At 39.2% G+C, this 18,318-nt stretch overlaps 1 long non-coding RNA gene across 1 annotated transcript; it reads right to left on the bottom strand.

Moving 5' to 3' along the window:
• Positions 1 to 5,205: 5,205 nt before the first annotated feature.
• On the bottom strand, positions 5,206 to 16,699 carry LOC309522114. The gene is made up of 2 exons (XR_014214854.1): positions 8,377 to 16,699; positions 5,206 to 8,332 (listed from the first exon to the last, which is right to left on the bottom strand). It is a non-coding gene; the product is annotated as an uncharacterized lncRNA (long non-coding RNA).
• Between the last annotated feature and the right edge of the window lie 1,619 nt (positions 16,700 to 18,318).

Genomic DNA, 18,318 nt, shown 5'->3' with positions numbered 1-18,318 from the left:
TATAGCTGGTGCTAAACATTTTGTGAATCTTTCTACTTTTGTCCATTTACTGTATTTATTTTTCCTGATTTGAACTATAAAATGGTGGTTTTCTTGAGTCAAAAGGAGAGTACCCCTAAACAGATCTTTTTTGAAAAAGCACTGCTTATAGCTACAGTGGTACCTCGGGTTACGCTTCAGGTTACATATGCTTCAGGTTACAGACTCCGCTAACCCAGAAATAGTGCTTCAGGTTAAGAACTTTGCTTCAGGATGAGAACAGAAATTGTGCTCCGGCGGTGCAGCAGCAGCGGGAGGCCCCATTAGCTAAAGTGGTGCTTCAGGTTAAGAACAGTTTCAGGTTAAGTACGGACCTCCGGAACAAATTAAGTACTTAACCCGAGGTACCACTGTAAAAGGATGCTGCGAAATTCGTGACCACTAACATAGACGGCACCCTTTTATATATATCTATATAAAAGGTTACCGTCTATGTTAGTGGTTACTTGTATGTCCTTCTGCGGAACCGAATTGGGCACATTTAACTTTGCGCCGGCCGTCGGTGTGAGAGTAGTTTTCCCCGCTCCCCGGTGGATCTGGACGCTGTTCATTTCCCCAATCCCCGCGAAGCCCTCTCGTTTCTCGACATCGCTGGGGTTATAAAGTAAATGCTGTTATTGTCACTTCGGTTTTGTTTGGTGGTGGCAATATTTGGTAGTGATATGATTTACGTTCTTGCTCCAACTCTTGATAGTGGTGAGGAAAATGTTCAATGTGCGCTTAACCTGAGGTACCACTGTTTTACTTATTTTTTTTTTTTATAATAATTTTTATTACATTTTTTACAGAAATAACAGAACAGTCAAAGAGTAAAAAGAAAAGATAAAAAGAAGGGAAATAAAAAAGAAAAGAAACACAACCACTTCAATGACTTATTTCAAATTTCCATTGGACTTCCCCCGTCCCCCGCACAATGCATTCTTAACAATAAATTTATCAGCAAATTATACCCTTATTTCGTGTATTTCTTTATATTTTCAATTCCACTGTTTTACTTATTGAGAACTTAAAAATGGAAAGCATAATGCTGGTGGTCAACAAAAGAGGTTTAAAGACTGTCTCAAGGCAAACCCATCTGCTTATGGTGTGAATGGTGGTGCATGAATGCTCCTGGGTGGGCAGGTAGGAGGGAGTGGTTGAGATGCTGCCGCAATTCCAGTGGTGGTAGGCAGGGGAAGGCACAGCTGGAAGGCAGGGCTGACTACCATCTGGGGCAGAGACCTAAGTGTTTGACCTCTGTTCCTTGTTCAGGTCCTCTCATCTGACTGGATGTCACTGGTAGCATATCTACTAAGCCCTCTGGTCTGATGGTGCTGTTGCAGAATGCCAGATCAGTCTGTAAAAAAACAATGTTCACCCACAACTTGATTGTGGATAAGATGATTTGGCTTGCATTACCAATACTTGGGTGAGTGAGCTGGGCGGGCATGTTCTTACCCAGCTGTGCTGCACCAGATTAGACTGGGAGGCTGAGGTAGGGGTGCTGCTATTGCCTATAAGAGCACCATCTCCTTGGCTAGGAAGTCTCTTGATCTTGGGATGGGCTTAGAGGGTCTGCACCTGGTCAGAGAGAATGGGGTTGCTGCTGGTCTACCAACTGTCCTGTTGCCTGGCAGCATCTCTGATCTGGCTGGCTGTGGTGGTCTCTGTGGTATTGTTGGAAGACCCTAAAACGAGAATTCTGGGTGACTTAAATATCCATGGGGAGGCTGCTGTCAGGCCAGCTGGAGACTTCATTGTCTCTATGACAACTATAGGTCATTCTCAGATGGTCATTGGTCCAGCACCCCAGCATGGCACACCCTTGATGTAATATTTGCTCCAGGTGATATGAGAGAGTGCAATGCATTCCCTTGTTAGGTCAGACCAGTATCTGGTCAAGTTTGGACCAACAGGGACACTCCCCCCCCTGTAAAGGTGGGGGGCCCGTTTGGGCGGTTCACCATCAGAGACTGATGGAACTTGATGTGTTTTTAAATGCCTCAAGGGACTTGGCAGTGGAGAAAGCTGATGACCCCAGCAAAGCTCTGGTCTCAGTATTGAATGGCAAGGTGAAATGGGAGGCCGACACAACTGTTCCTGAGCATCCTCTCTGGCATTTTGAAGCCAGAGACTTGAGATACAAGTCTTGCTCTGAAGCTCACCAACTGGTAAGAACACATAATCTTTCCTGGGAATTGTAGTTTTGTTAAAGATCCGGGGGGGGGGGGGACGACGACGACTACAGTTTCCAGCATTATTTTTCATGTGTGTGCATTTGACATATGGTGTATACAGAGTCCTCTCCAGTGAGGAACCCCCAAAACAGTCTCCAGCAGACATGGTTCTCCTCGGACTGTAGTTAGTTGCAAATGAAGATGCAGAATAGATTCAACGAGCCAAGGAAAACCCACCTGTAAGTAGCATTTTTGTATATAGTTTTGACCATATATGGGTCCACAGCTTTTAATGTCCTTTCGATGTCAGTCAATCTTGAAAGAAAGCCTTCATATTATTTTTTGTATGTAATGGTGGGTTTGGAAAGCATACTGACCTTGTCTTACCTTATCCATTTAATTTGCAGTTTCTTTCTGTAGCAGAATTTGGATTCTGTACTTGGAAGTTTTTTTTGTTTTGTTTCTAAGAACATTTCAGCTCCCTTTCCCTGGCTTATCATGTAGTTGCAGTAGATGCATGATAGAATGAGGCCAAAAATGGGGGGGGGGGGGAATATAAGCAGTAGAAGCCAGAATCAGGATAAACGTTTCTTTCCTGACGTTGAAAACAGACTAGTTATTTTCTGAAATCAGATTAAGTCTGTTAGTTATCGAATGTAGATGCTTTCTGTATACTTGTACTGTTCTTCTCTCCCTGCTGTAATGCTAGGGATTATGAATACAATAGAAGGCACCACTTTCTCTGAATGCTTAGCCTCTACGTGTTAACCAAACATGTGCATAGTAATGTATGCAAGTCGGCTCAGATCATGTGGTCCGTCATGACTGTACAATAATAATAATAACAATTTATTATTTATACCCCACCCATCTGGCTGAGTCTCCCCAGCCACTCTGGGCAGCTCCCAATCAAATGTTAAAAACAATACAGCATTAGATATTAAAAACTTCCCTAAACAGGGCTGCCTTCAGATGTCTTTTAAAAATAGGATAACTGCTTATTTCCTTCACATCTGAAGGGAGGGTGTTCCACAGGGTGGGCACCACTACCGAGAAGGCCCTCTGTCTGGTTCCCTGTAACCTCACTTCTCACAATTAGGGAACCACCAGAAGGCCCTCGGCGCTGGATCTCAGTGTCCAGACTAAACGATGGGGGTGGAGAAATGTTGCGCACAAATTCAAAGCATGGAGGTGGGCCAATTTCCCCCCTTACATCACTGGGTCAGGCTGGGATGTGTCAGTCTGTGGGTGGGTGCGCTTTTTATATCAGCCCAGATTCTGGTCTGCCCATCTCTTCTGTTACATGGTCAACAATATTGTTTGGTAAAGTTCGAGCTGGACTGCAGTTGGGAGACTGTGTGTTTGAAAGTATCCCACATATAATTTCTATGCAGCTTATATTAGGCAGGAGAACAAACAGAATTTCCTTTAGGTTTTAGGTAAGATGGCAGGAGGGTGTATGAATTTCAAGTGATGGAGGAGCAGACTAAGTGCCAAATGTTTCCATGGCTTTCTGCCATTCTTCTCAGCAACCTCCTCCTGGCTGGTCCTTGTTTCTCAGCCAGGCTTCAAAACTGGAAATGAAGCTCAGCTATGAGAAAAATGGTCTGGGGGAAGGGGAGTTGAGGAGAAATAAGGACAGATCTATGTAATAATGGGTGAATGCAATTTCTGCCTACTTCTCCCAGGAGGCTGCTGTGACATTAATATGAGAAGGAACCACTAACTTTCCCAACCAATATGAATCTTTTCCCATATCCAACCAGTGTAACTTGGGATCACCCCACATGAAAGCCGCTCCCATGCTGCAGTAGTAATGTCTGAATTAGGCCTGTTATCCCTCCTTCCATAGGAGCTGGAGCATTTGATATCACAACTCGAAGGCTACAGATGAGTTACGGGTTAACTCAAACCTATGAACGTTGCATGAAGCCCTTCATTAATACTAGAAGATCAGTCTTGGGGATTTTTTTGCTCATCGACAATTAACAATTGTTAACAACAATTTGGTATGACAAACAATTAACAATTATGAGTCTATAACCCCTTAGGGTCAGTTACTTCCATCTTCTGCTGCAGTTCAGCATTGTTGACTTACATGACATTTACCAGTATGGTTTTGCACCGTGAATAGCAGGTTCTAATGTGACTGTACAGTGGTACCTTGGTTTACAACCATAATCCATTCCGGAGGTCCATTTGTAAACCAAAACAGGTTGTAACCCAAGGAGTGCTTTCGCTAATGGGGCCTCCGAAAAAAAATTGGGTTGTACTCCCCCAAAATTGGGGTGTAATCCCAAAAAAAGGTTGCAAACCGGGACACGCACTTCTGGATTTGACGTGTTTGTGATCCAAAACGTATGCAAACCAAGGTACCACTGTACTTATGATTTCCTGAGAGCCAGTGTGGTGTAGTGGTTAAAAGCGGTAGACTCGTAATCTGGGGAACCGGGTTCACGTCTCCGCTCCTCCACATGCAGCTGCTGGGTGAGCTTGGGCCAGTCACACTTCTCTGAAGTCTCTCAGTCTCACTCACCTCACAGAGTGTTTGTTGTGGGGGAGGAAGGGAAAGGAGAATGTTAGCCGCTTTGAGACTCCTTAGGGTAGTGATAAAGCAGGATATCAAATCCAAACTCTTCTTCTTCTTCTTCTTCTTCTTCTTCTTCTTCTTCTTCTTCTTCTTTTTCCTATTCAGTTAAAGATCACTACTTTAGTTTAGAAGACCAACTGCACTTTTTTCTTCATAAGCCACTAAGCTTCTGAGGAGTGGTGCTTCCCGTTTACTGGGGTATTATCGCTAAAATAAAACATTCTGGCAGCTCTTTGGAATAATCAAATGGATACAAAGAAGCAGGCTTTTAGGCTGTGAGATCCTCTCTTCTCATAGTTAAAATACACGTTTGTGCAAGCATTTGAGCTAAATATATAGCAACATCAGGGATATGTATACTTCTACAAATTTCAGTGAAGCTGATATATTCAATATTAGCTTAAAAACAGAATAAATGTGTAAGACTACACAAGTAAGCAATTTATTGTAAGACAGAACAAACAGTGGCAAACAACATGTAAATTCAGTTGATAATGGGGCAAATAGACTTGTCAAACTGACAAATATATATATATATGAATATTCCTCCAAAAAGCAGCTCAGTATTTTAAAAAAATTATTCTAGCAAAAAATTTAGGAAATCCGGTATGACAAAGATGTTTGCAAGGAAGAGCAGTGGCAATGGAGGCATGAAACACTTTGGGGTTGTTCTTTTTTTGGTTTTTTAAGTGATGAGTTTTCTTCCTTTGGGTACCTATCCAGACACTTCATAAGGAGACATGTATAACTGGGCATCATCTTTCACAGAGTAAGGAATGTGTGGTTTTTTTACATACGATGCAGAATGTGGTGCTTTATTTCTGGACGGTACCAGTTGAAGACAACAGGTGGGGAGAAATGTATATTTGAATGCTCCCCTGTATGAGTAAATAAAAAATATGATTTTTTTTTTACAAAGGTAACTTCCTACATGTAGCATACAGCATGCCTTTCTCCTTGGCAAGTTACCAGGGAGTTGGTTTTTTTACACGAGGTAGCATTAAAAAAAAAAAGCAACTTACCTTTTACCTCCTGTCTGAAATGGTACAGTGCAGAATTTAGTCTACATTACGGATGGCATATACTACTGTACTTTTAGAGGCGTTTTAAGTATTTCTGAAGTTAACTTGATGCCATTATATTTGCACCAGGGTTTGGCCATTACCTCCTCTCTTTCCCCCCCACACAATCTAGGGATATTGCTTCTCTGCCTCTTTGCTGAATCCACATTCACAACGCTTTGTGCTGCCTACCCCACCCCCCTTAATGACACTTGCAAACAGCTGTACAATAGTATGTCCAATTGATGGTCATTTAAACTTGGAGTCCGGAGTGGGTTAAAATTGGAATTTTATTCCAGAGCCGTGAGAGTTGTTTGGTTTTTAACGTGTTGCAATCTCCCTTATAGTATTTGAGATTTGAGTATTTGAGCAATTCTATTCATTTTATTTAAAAAGTAGTAAGTACACTGCTGGCAGGCAAGGAATATTCCCATCTCTTCAAAGTGTAGGTGAACTGTAAAAGAACAGAACTACAGTATTTTGATTTGCCAGGATTCTATAAATTGTAGAGCCTATATAACGATCACCAACAGGCCAATTCATGTCATCAAGCAATTCCCATTCTTGTGTGAAATAAGATTATGTGGGAAACAGAATTATGCTCCCCCCTTCATAGATGTTTGAACACCACTACAGGTATGTGCAGCTTTTCACATAAATGGATACAGAGCAGCATTAAAGCACGTCGTTTGATGTGAAAATTAAGCTTTGCTCCATTTTGCCTTCATTAGACCTCTAGAGACATGATTTTATTATTCATTAAACTCTCAACCTCTGAAAACTTTGGTGTGATTCACTTTTATCATCATTCCGCTTCTACTTGCAGGCACATTTGAAGACGTACACTTCATATGTACATCTAAAAATGTTACATGTGATTGCAGCAAATGAACATGTAATAGAGGTACACGTGCCATGATTGGTTTCAGCTTCCTTTCCATTTATTCAGTCATATTTGACTATAATGTATGAAACAGTTTTATGGTTCATAATAAGCAGGGTGATCACACCCAAAGGTTAGTGTTCTAGAATATATATGATCCGGCCTCAGTATAAGTGTTTTTTAAGAAGAAACTGTCTTACTCTTCTGGAATGATTGTGTGAATAAGAACATCTCATGTGACTTCCCCTGCCCACCCCCCTGAAAATACATAAGCAGGCTGAATATTCACCGGATTCAAACAGAGATGCAGGGATAAGCAGTCAACATGAAAAGGCTATTGCCTGGGTCAAATACAAATCCATTTATAGGAGAAATGGGAGAGCTGCTTTTTGAAGAATCGTCTGAAAACCCAATAAAAAGTACACACATATAAAACACCGGATTGTCAATGGTACTGTGAAACAATTCAAGTTTAAATCATGGTTGTTTTTTACTTTTACGAACGGATGAGACACTTTTCAACTTCAAGCTTTTTTTTCTCCTCAGCATGTCAGCAGTTAGCATCCACAAAAGCACCATTAGATATGGAAGAGTTAGCACCACATAGTTTCAGGACCTAACTGCCCACATGCATTGCTGACAAACTTGGAACATGGAAATCTGTGTGGTACTTAGTACAGTCTTATTATAAACAATACAAGGCAATTTATGATTATTCATACAGTACAATACAGTCACTGATCAATGAACCTTTGAGTACAGTACATGACAAGTCACATCTGAACACCCCGTTAATACTAGAGTATGCTGAAGATTTTAGAAGCAATTCTTGAGTGTAACACAGGGAGTTTGCTGATAGGCTTACTTAGTCTGAATTTCAGGGTCGGGTATTTACATGGCCTCAAAAACTAAACTAATGAAGCACTGTACGGGTAGCTGGAATCGGTGGCAAATGATTCAACTTTTTAAAAAATTCAAAGTGAGATAAACTATTAAGTAGTTTAAACTTAGAGCTCTAGGTACTCATTTTTAATCTAAGCTTCACTTCATCTTGTGTTTACCTTTAACAGTCCGATGTGAAGAAATGCTGTAGAATAATTAGAGAAATGCCTGGAAGCAGTAATCAGTCTATGAATAAACTTACAGTAGACCACGGGATAGTTTAAGATTTGGGTGCTACCAAGCTTTTAGCCCTGTGCTCTGACAGAGCTAAAAACTGCTAACAGGGTGGAAATCTTTATAATACTCCCTTTTTACAAATCTTCTCCCTGCACATAGCAGTGGCCTTGGAATGTAACAAGCCATAATGATTCTACCTCATTGACTATCATCACTAAGCCTCCTAGTTCCATTTCCTCCATACAAAGTTTTGACTCCATGCATCTCCCCCTTTGCTCCCAGGAACAACACCTGTCTTCTGATTGTGGACATTTTTTTTAACTCTGTGCCTGCCATTGGTTTTGTACATATCTCTGCCATCCATTATGGCCTCTTACCGGTATATCTCATTTGATGTGTCTATTTTTCACTATTAAAACCCTGCCACCACCTAAACACCCTTATCTCCTGTCTTCCCTTTAACATGGATTTTGAAGCCTATCTCCTCTGTAAGCTTTAAAGCAACTTGATTACTATTTCACTCATCACCTCTGTAAGCTTTAAAGCAACTTGATTACTATTTCAATCTTACCTTGCCTTTTTGAATCCCTCTACCTCTGAAGAGAGCCGCATAGTATCCATGTACATTTGGTTGTGATCTTTGTTTTCTGACTCATGACTGCTTAGTTTTGAGCTTGATGCTTTACAGCACATACTGATCTACAGATAAGCCTTACTTTCCCGCTTCACATCTGATCCTGGTTTACTGACACCTCTCAGCAAAAATTCAGTGCCTTCTCAATCCCAGCCTAGTTAAAAAGCAGAGAGCTTTTTAATTACTTGAAGAAGTTCATGCATTGATGTTTATCACACTGATTAAAATGATGACCATATATATATATATATGGATTTGAATAGGTAATCAGAGCTCTCTCATCCTACATAATCCTTCAATGGAAGTGGATCACACATTCAAGCTGTGTGTCGTCATGAGCTGACTAGCTGAGAGTTCACCCACATGTTCAGAAAATGCATGCAGTATAGTCCTGCCAGGACTGTGCTACTTCAGAACACAAGGGACCACTAGACTTAAAGCTTCTCCATATTACAAACTCCTGTACAGAGAAATCAGCATATCAGAAAAAGGCTGTGTTAGAACCATTTTTCTCTGTCATGCTAGCGTTCTAGAGCCACACAGATTTTCTTTAAATGTGAGAGATTATTCAACCTTGCTCTGAAATGTGTCATTCAGTGTGTGTGTGTGTGTGTGTGTGTGTGTGTGTATCTATCCATCCTAAGGCTTGTTTTGATTGCAGCACAACCAAAATAATTTGTATTCCTTCCTTTTCAAGCATCCTTTCTCTCACTAAGACCCTTTACCTGTCCGTACTCAACACATTGCTCTGGAAAAAATATACCCTCCTTCAATAAACAATGGCTCGTATTCATGTACTTGAATGCCTCCCTTTTCATTTTTGTAAGTACCTCAAGTGAACAGGACCCCGAGTCTTAATTCTTTCACCCAAACAAGAAGCGATAGCAAAATACGGAATTTAATTGTTAGCCTGTTACTGTGTCCTGCTTGAGGTCTCTTCACAAGGGTACAGTCTTCCTCATTTTCTGATGTTCTGCAATGCTTGTAATGAAATTAAGCAAATTTATTGTGACAACTAAATGTGGTGCTGTCTCAGGATAGATTTGCATGTGCCCTTAATACTCAATTCCACTTTTCTTTTCTTTTTTGCTCCCCACTCCATGCATATAGACATACAAGCAAAGTGGTCATTTCTGGCCATTTCTTGTTGGCATGATCTCTCTCTGGGTTTTGCAGTATACAGTACATCCCTTTCAAATCTGTACTTGCTTGATGGCAAGTGTGGGGATGCCACATTCAAAAACTTTAAATGTCATCCTGTTAAAGGCATATGTGATTACATCCTCAGTTAGGTGTTTAGGAGCTCAAACGAATTATCCCCAAGGTCTACTCTTTAATGGCCAACGCTTATCTTTTAGAAAAGAGATCATGTAAAGAGACCCTGAACTTAAGTTGCTTTAAAAACATTTCTGGAACTGTTAACAGTATAAGTCAATAGATAGAGAGGGTTTTGCACTTAAGATGATGTCTGCAGAGACCAGTCTTGTACATCAAGAAAAGCAAAAACCCTGAAATATACATGCAGGCATGATTACATGTTCCACACCTATGCCATTTTATACCTCTAGTATAGTGAGAACAGGGCACATAGGAAAAAAAGTGCTAAGTTACAGTACATTTGCTTTTTAAATATATGTTAACAATAGAACAGCAAAACAGATTGTTTGAAAACAGAGTCGGTATCGTACAGTAAGTTCACATTTAATTCTTTACCATGTCTACAATTGTAACACATGCATTTTATTTCCATTATTTCTATTCCATTAGGACCAACATCCTTCAGAACAGTGATCTACCTTTAAAACAAATTTTCTAAGGAAATATTAAGCATCACATAAATTTAAGAAAATTCTTTTAAATTAGCATTACATGTACTCGTTTACATTTACAATTTTTCATGCCATGACTTTAACACACCTTTTGGTTAAGAATATCCTACTGAAGAATAGTACCATTGGGGAAGAATACACACACAGAGTAAACCGCTACCTGCTATGCACATGATTTTGAGTAACTTGACTGTTGTAATGCCATATTCTGATTATAGGTGCAGCTGCAAAATTACCATTACACTTATGGAGGAATACTAAAATGAAAATTAAAATGACTACACATGCTGTTGAAAAGAAAAACAAACCCACCACCGACTAAGGTTAAACACTGCCTGTGTGCCATTACAATGTTTTTATCTTTTTTAAAAAAGCAGCTCATTATTCCTTAGAAATATTTTTACATGAACATTTTATCTTCAGGCTAAGAAAAGAACATTGGGAAAATAGAGGTCTAGTTGAAGGGGACCACCAATTTTATAGTTTCTCTTCCCCTAAATCTGTATAAGTAAATATATATATACCTTGCAAACCGTTTAGCCTACTGTAGACACGATCCACAAAACTAGCCTGGCAAATTTGTCTGGATTAAAACTACAATGGATGGGATCCAAAGAGGTCCATACATGCACCTTTCCAGATGCAACCCCAGGCACAATATTGAGTGCAGCTCTGCATAGGCTCCCCAACTCTGGGAATAGCTTTGTAAGGGAGCTGTAGCAGGCTGGCAGGACCGGGGGGTAGGGGAGCAATACCATGCATGGTTCTTTGAATCCTACCCTTTATATCTAATGCTTCAGCTATCTGTGGATCATATTGTAATATTTTATTGTATATTAGCTTAGAAAAGGGGACATTGCTAGATTTTTAGTACATTTTACACAATTTTCCATTTGACTATAGAAGCTCTTTCACGTAATTTTAATCACAACTAGCAAAGGGACTAAATATACTGACTATTCTAGTTAAATATATTTAGGTTAGGTCAGTGTAAAGAGTGACATTCTTATAATATAATGCTCTGAATTTGGAATGAATCATTACATTTTAAGAGTTGATTAGGCAGATATCACTGATGTGGCAGAATCAACATGACTGATAACAGTCACTATATCGTAATAAAATCACGTGGGTTCCTAAAACTCAGTCAGGATTATTACTGATATGAAAGTGGACTGTGCAATATTCAATTAATTAGTCGAGACTGGTAACACATCGCAGGGCACTTTAAGACTAAGGTCCCAATCAAGCTGTGTGTGTTCCTAATCAAATAGGCCTTGTGTTTGGACCTTCCTCATCCTTGAACAAACAATGGGTTCTGCTGACACTAATCATTTTATTAGGGCTGCATTTCTGGTTCTTCATGAGGAGAGAGGAACGGGAACTGTACATGCAGTCTCAACATCTGGACGCCACCATAAATAGTGCACTTAACAACTGTTTGTGTATAGTTTCTAATCCTCAGAGGCTAGCTTCAGTAATTGCATTGTGCCCGCTGAATGAGAGCACATGAGAACATTAAAGAGTATGAATACTTTGGGCTCTTTAGAAAGAATCTCCCTAGCATTTATTGAGTGATATCTAGAAAATAGTTGTATTCAGAAGAAAAGAAATATTTGCACAAAATGGTTCAATTTTTTGTAAGCTGCCCAGGCCTTCAAAGTTAATTTATTTCCAAGTTCTTAAGGTATTTAGCAACATGAAGTAAACCTGGAACAGCACATTTAAGGGCTTCATATAATGTAGAGCTAGCACGTTTGTTGATGGTAAGGATATAAATTAGACAATGCATTTTTTTTAAGGTCAGTTTCTTCTGTAAGTAGAAGAAAGATCCTGATGTTTTTATTTGTAACCAACAGAAATTTAATGATTGTGTAGAAACTTCCACCCAACCTTAGTAAACTTTCTGTAAGCTAAGAGCATTCCACAAATGCAATAGCATAACTAGTGACAGTTTCTTCTAATGCACTGTAGTTCTACCTTGCTGGGGGGGGGGGAATTGTTTTACGGTCGAAAATACAATACATTATAGTTCAAACTAATTTACAGAAACAGTACATATTTTTTTCCCTAACTGCTTAAGCAATACTTATGCACACAGTGAACTATAGCTGTGAGTGACTCTTGCCTATCCAAGGTAATTCCCCATGCTAAAAACTTCCATTACCAAGCGTTATGTCTACAGAACTCTACATTTAAAACCAAATTAATTACTTCATACTCTGTCAGTATAATGCAAAGTTTAAAACACAAGCTCTTGTGCTGTTCTTACTTACGGTATTTAAAAAGTTTTGATGTTTTTGAAAGCCTGTGCTCCTGTGGGTGTACATATGCACATTTTTTGGGTTGGCTTTTAAAATCAGATTTGTCTAGATGTCAGCAATTTGGGATGGTTCCATTTACAGCTACAACATGTAGTCTGGATCTCATCCCCCTTTTCAGCAGTTTATAATATTTTAAAACATAAAATAAAAGTTAGGCACCAGGCAGTGGCCACATTCATGAAAATCTATTTTCATACAGCCATTACCCTTTGTTAAACATACACCCTGTAAAGACTACACAAATATGGGGGCAAAAAAAGTTTGAAACTCAGTGCTACTAGTATTTATAAAAGTGCGGTGCTCCATATAGTAAGAAGAAAAGTGACTACAAGTACTTAAAGTGCTAGCTTTGATCATGGTTTAGGTTAGTATCCCAAACCTAATTATACTGTCACATTACTTAAGAGAGTAAAGTAAGAGCGGAGAGCACAGGTGCTGCACATGCCATGGCAAATGTGCTCCACATTACAATTTGCTATGTTTAAAGAAATATGCAGTGCTATTGTCCAGATTGCAACTATGTACAAACAACTTACATTGTATAATAGCTTTACATTATAATACAAGTCCATAGACTTAATCGGCAGAAGACAATTTGAAAAGCAAAAGTACCAATACTTCTTACGCGTCTTCCAGAACAAGTATTTCTGAAGTGTCTGCTACCTGAAACCAGAAGTCTATCTGAAGTCTCCCTGAAGAGCCTGCCAAACATTAGCATGAGGCAAAGCTTGGCTTCATCCATGCTTCCACATGCGAGTTTGCTTTATAAAGAACAGACTCACGGCTATACTTACATAATCTCTCTCTACACATCAAGAGCAAAAAAAGAAAAAGAAAGAACACTAATGGATTACTAACCATGTGTACTCAGACATAAGTCCTACTGAATTCAGTGGGTCTTACTGCCTGGTAACTGGGGTAAGGATTGCAGCCTTAGGTTAGGAATGCATTGTTAGTGAACTTGATGTTATTTTCATTCATACACTTTCTGTCTCCCATGCCACAAAGGCATGAGACTCTAAAATGCACAGAAAAAAATCATGAAGCTATTTGAAGGCATCAGGGAGCCAAGTGCTGGCAATGAAATATTCTAAATATATCATGCTGTTAGCTTGAAGCTCCATGGTCTTATTGTCACATCTTTTGGGACGCTGAAAACGGCACCCCGCTCCACCATGGTGCAACAGAGACAGGATAAGAAAAAGGAGAGCTGCTACTGGATCCAGCACATTGAAGCCCACTAGAAACTATTTTCTTGGTGTGCTGAAAACATGCAGAATGGATCGGCCCTGCCCTTGTAGTCCAGGTGAGCGGGGCATCCTTGAGAACCTTTCTAGCATTGCCTGGGATGCTAAATTTATTGTTTTTGTGACTGCGTATAGTATGCCTATTACACATCTCAGTTATATTACACAAATATATATATATATATATATATTCAGGTATATTCAGATCAAAGAGTGAAATGTGTAGTATGTAACATCTTGACTATGAAATGCCCAACCCTGAACATTCAATAAACCAACTCGGGAAGAGAAATTTAATACACCTATATAAGCCTTTAAAAACGAGAAAACTGCATCCTAAAAAAGGAACCTCCTGAACTTTTGGGTGAAACGTAACAATACTCAGCTTTGCATTTTAAAAATGCAGAAACTAACAGTTCAGCTATCTGCACTTCTGGTGATTATTAATGCAGAAATACATATCTTGCCTCTGTATGGTCATCCCGTTAATGGGAGGTTTGCTCATAAGATGATGTGTGAATGGGTCATCTGACATATAACATCTTAGATGGAAGTTTTGTATCTCTTCCCATCACTTTAGCAGTGCTTTTCAATGGCGTTAATTTACATGTTCAGCTGCCAGTCAAAAATAAATTAAATAATGACGGTGCATATGTGAACTGGTAGTAATATAGCCTGAACATGCACCATTGGCTCACTACATCTCTTCTAAAATCTCTCTGACTGTGGAGAGGGCCATAATTCTCCATACAACAGGGTTGTAGTTTTGGTACTTCAGAAAAGTACAAAGTGCTAGCTATGGCAGTTGTTGCTCTAACTAACCTGTTTTCCTTTAAAATTAAAAGTTTATATGAAAATAGCACCCTGCTCCTTAGCCAGCCAGTTCAATGGAAAACCAGAGGGGAGACTGTTCCATTTTTGTCTATCTCTGGGGCTTAAGAGGCTGAATGTCAAGCAAATTGGGTTCTCCAATACGATGAAGGTCAAGCAAATTGGGTTCAATGAAAGTAATTCTAAGGCAATACTCACTAGGGTCAAAAATATTCTGTCCACAGACATACTTGAGGTCTGAACTGGCAGTACCTAATTGGGGAAGAGGCTGTGTGATTGTGAAAAAAGCAAATTAAATTTCAGGGATTAGGAAAAGGAATGAAAATAAAATTGCTGGTATTGTAATACTTTCATACAACTCCATGGTAAAGCCACATTTGGAATCTTGTACAGTTCATTTTGCCTCACCTTAAAATCAATACCATAAACCTGGGGAACATATAGAAAAGGACAACCCAGATAATCAAGGGTTTAGCCCCAAGGCTAAACTGTTTGGAGCTTATTATTTTAAAAAATGTAAGCTATGTTTTGCTACAACAAATCGGTTAGCCTTTCAAGGTGTCACATGTCTGTTGGTTGTGCTGTAGTGCTGTCCTAAATATGTCTACTCCTAAGTGGAGCTTACTTTCAGGTAAGTAGGGCTAGGAGTGATTGTAGCCTAATGAAGCAACCACTCTGGAACTGTATAATTCTACAATTAGGATTATGCATTTGGTCAAAATAAAATTAGAAATGGCAAAATGTTTGCTTCTGATGTCCGCTAGTATATGGGGGTGGGGGCAGAGAAAGTCTCTCCACCTACTTATACTTTACTATATAAAAATGACAATGTCATGCAAGATCTTGATAAGGAGACCTATTTGTTCTATTATCTTGTAGGGGGAAAAACACACAACTTGAAGTAGGATTAAAAATAAATAAATTGGGAAAGATTAAATATTTAGAAATGAGATTAGCTAGTCACCACTTGAAGGGAAATCTTTATTTGGAGGCTATATATTAAGCTTGTTAGAATATATTCGTAGGTTAGGTGGGCTCAGTCATAAATTATTAGGTAGATAATGTTTTCTATTACAGCATAAAAGTTTAATATTTTAAAATGTGTAATGAGATTGCCCCATTACCTGCATGATACATCATTATTCTTTACTAATTGCCTAACATCTCATCACAGAATTTCTCCAATTATCAAGGTGCTCTTCAAACACAAAGTGCTGCCATGGAAAGACAATAGGGATAGGCCAACACTATTTTTTTATTAGAAGATTACCGTTTGCTTATCATTCATGTGAGCATAAGATATGTAAATCTAGAGTTTAAAAATCTAGAGTTTAAAACATGAAAATTCTTGACTAAACACACACACACACACACACACACACACACACACACACACTTGACTGAAACAAAAACAAAATAAACTTCAAATTTTATATTTAAGTCCAAGCATATTTCGGGTTTCTTCTGTTATAAAAGCTAGTTGTTATTATAGCCCTATGCAGATAAAACCTACCACCTGGGATTAAAGGATGGAGCTACATCATCAGCTCAACTTCCTGACTACCTTATGTGGGAATTACTACCTTATTCTATGCAGGTTCATTTTTGCATCTGATTGTTGCCAATCCTGGTAAATATGAAACTGGGGGTGGTCCTTCTCAGACGATTTCTGAAAAATTGGGAAAACGGTGGATTGCCTAAACACCACTTACCTACTAATAGGTGAACTATACTTTCTAGACCACAGCCAGCAGTCCTAAAACATGGGGGTTCTCTGAAATGGCCCAAGGAAATGAACATTGGGGAAGCCCTGACACATATGTGAATATTAATGGCATTTTAACCTACGAGCCCAATTGAATTCAAAATATTTTATTGCATTTGGCTCAGTGCTAGATTAATGATATTAGCAACCTTTTCCAGCACTGCAGAAAGAAACAGAAAAAAGAGATCAAGACATAAGCAAGGAGAAAACAGGAAATATAGAAATATGAAAGGATGGTAAATACACCACCACCTTCATTTTTGCAAACAAGTTGCCACTGGAAATCCTTTTCATTCCTTATTCCACAGCTGATTGCTCTGTGCCAAAAAGTTAGCCCCTGTCATGTGCTAATTTTGAGGGAGGTGAAAATGCGCTGTTTTCAGATTTTTTTTCTAGTAATCAGTGTGCACTGATGTGTATATTAAACTTCAGCTATGTGTTGTAGAAGTATCTTAACGCTTTGAATACATAATACTGAGTGAACAACCAGAGCTCAAGCAATTTTTAATGTAGATTATTTCCCTCAATCTAGGTCTAAATTAGAGACCCAAGGCCACAGCTGTGGTCAATCACTCATCAGACTTTTCCTTTAGAAAATCTCTACTTCCTTATGTTCCTGTGCTCCATTCTTGCTTCCATTTCTCTTTTCATAAAGCCATTGCTTCCCCTCTGCTTATAAGAGCCTTCCCTCTTCTTTCCCTACTCCCTGTGCAGAACTCCATCAATCCCTTTTCTTTTGTCCTGCAGACATCCGCTCTAAAGGGTTCTCAATGTGGCACCTTGCTGACATCTTCTCTCCTATCCGCTGCTGCTTATCATTTTTCCTTAAAATATGTAGCCTGTCTCAATATGCCTGCCTTCTCCTTTGCCCAGCCTCCTCTTTATCATTCCCTCCCTTTCTTCAGCAACCCTGACTCAAAGCTCCCTCTTTCTAAGGCCTCCTCTGCTGCTCAGTTTGCAATATGATCGCTGCTCAGCCTCTGCAACATCAGCACAGCTCAGCAAATTAGTGCCAGAGGCTTCATTGCTGCCACAAAAAACATTACTACATTATAGTATTGATGGATTTATTCTGACCCAGAACCCTGTCTGCTCTAATGAGCACATGGGAAAAATTGAGGAAGCAGAAACCTGCATTCACTTCACAGCTCTACAGTTTTTCAAACTTTTGAAGCAGAGGCAAAGATGGGCAGAAAACTAATTAAGGGTTAGTATTTTTGCTTCCCAGTGAAGCTTCAGTTATCTTGCAATTGTAAGTTAGTATGAATTTACCATTTTAAATATCTCAAGTACATTTATTAAATTTTCAAGTGTTATAATAATAGAACAGTAACCTGCCCCCAAACTTACATCTTAACTCCATATTCTGCTCTTGCTTTCTAAATCAAGGAATCCAGAATCACAGATAACATGTACTGCAGAAATGGCACTAAAGACCTGTTTGTTGTCCTGCCTTCTCCTATACAAGTTCCTCCCTCTCCATGATGTGTTAACCAAAGTGGTGCTCTGTGAAATCAGGGTTTGAAGTGCTTTTGCAAACCTTAGTTAGCACAATGTAGGCTTCATCCTACAGCATGACTAGCAGCAATGCAGATTGAAATGACAAAATAGTTAATGTAAACTATGAAAAGACGGGACGATTCATGCAAGGAGGGAGTACACAATGCGACAGCACACTCCTGATCTCAATATGGTCAGATCAGTAAAGTTATGGCTGCAGTGAGATTTTGATCGCTATCAATCATGTTACATTTGAAACATATGAATGCTATCTCAAGAGCTATATTTATTTGTGTTTAAGGAAATCTTTGAAAGTATTGAGAAATATAATAAATGAATC

This window comes from Podarcis vaucheri, assembly GCF_965113315.1.
Source record: "Podarcis vaucheri genome assembly, chromosome: 17".
NCBI classification, from domain to species: Eukaryota; Metazoa; Chordata; class Lepidosauria; order Squamata; family Lacertidae; genus Podarcis; species Podarcis vaucheri.
The sequence above is the reverse complement of the archived record's forward strand: the minus strand, read 5'-3'. Positions and strand labels throughout refer to the sequence as shown.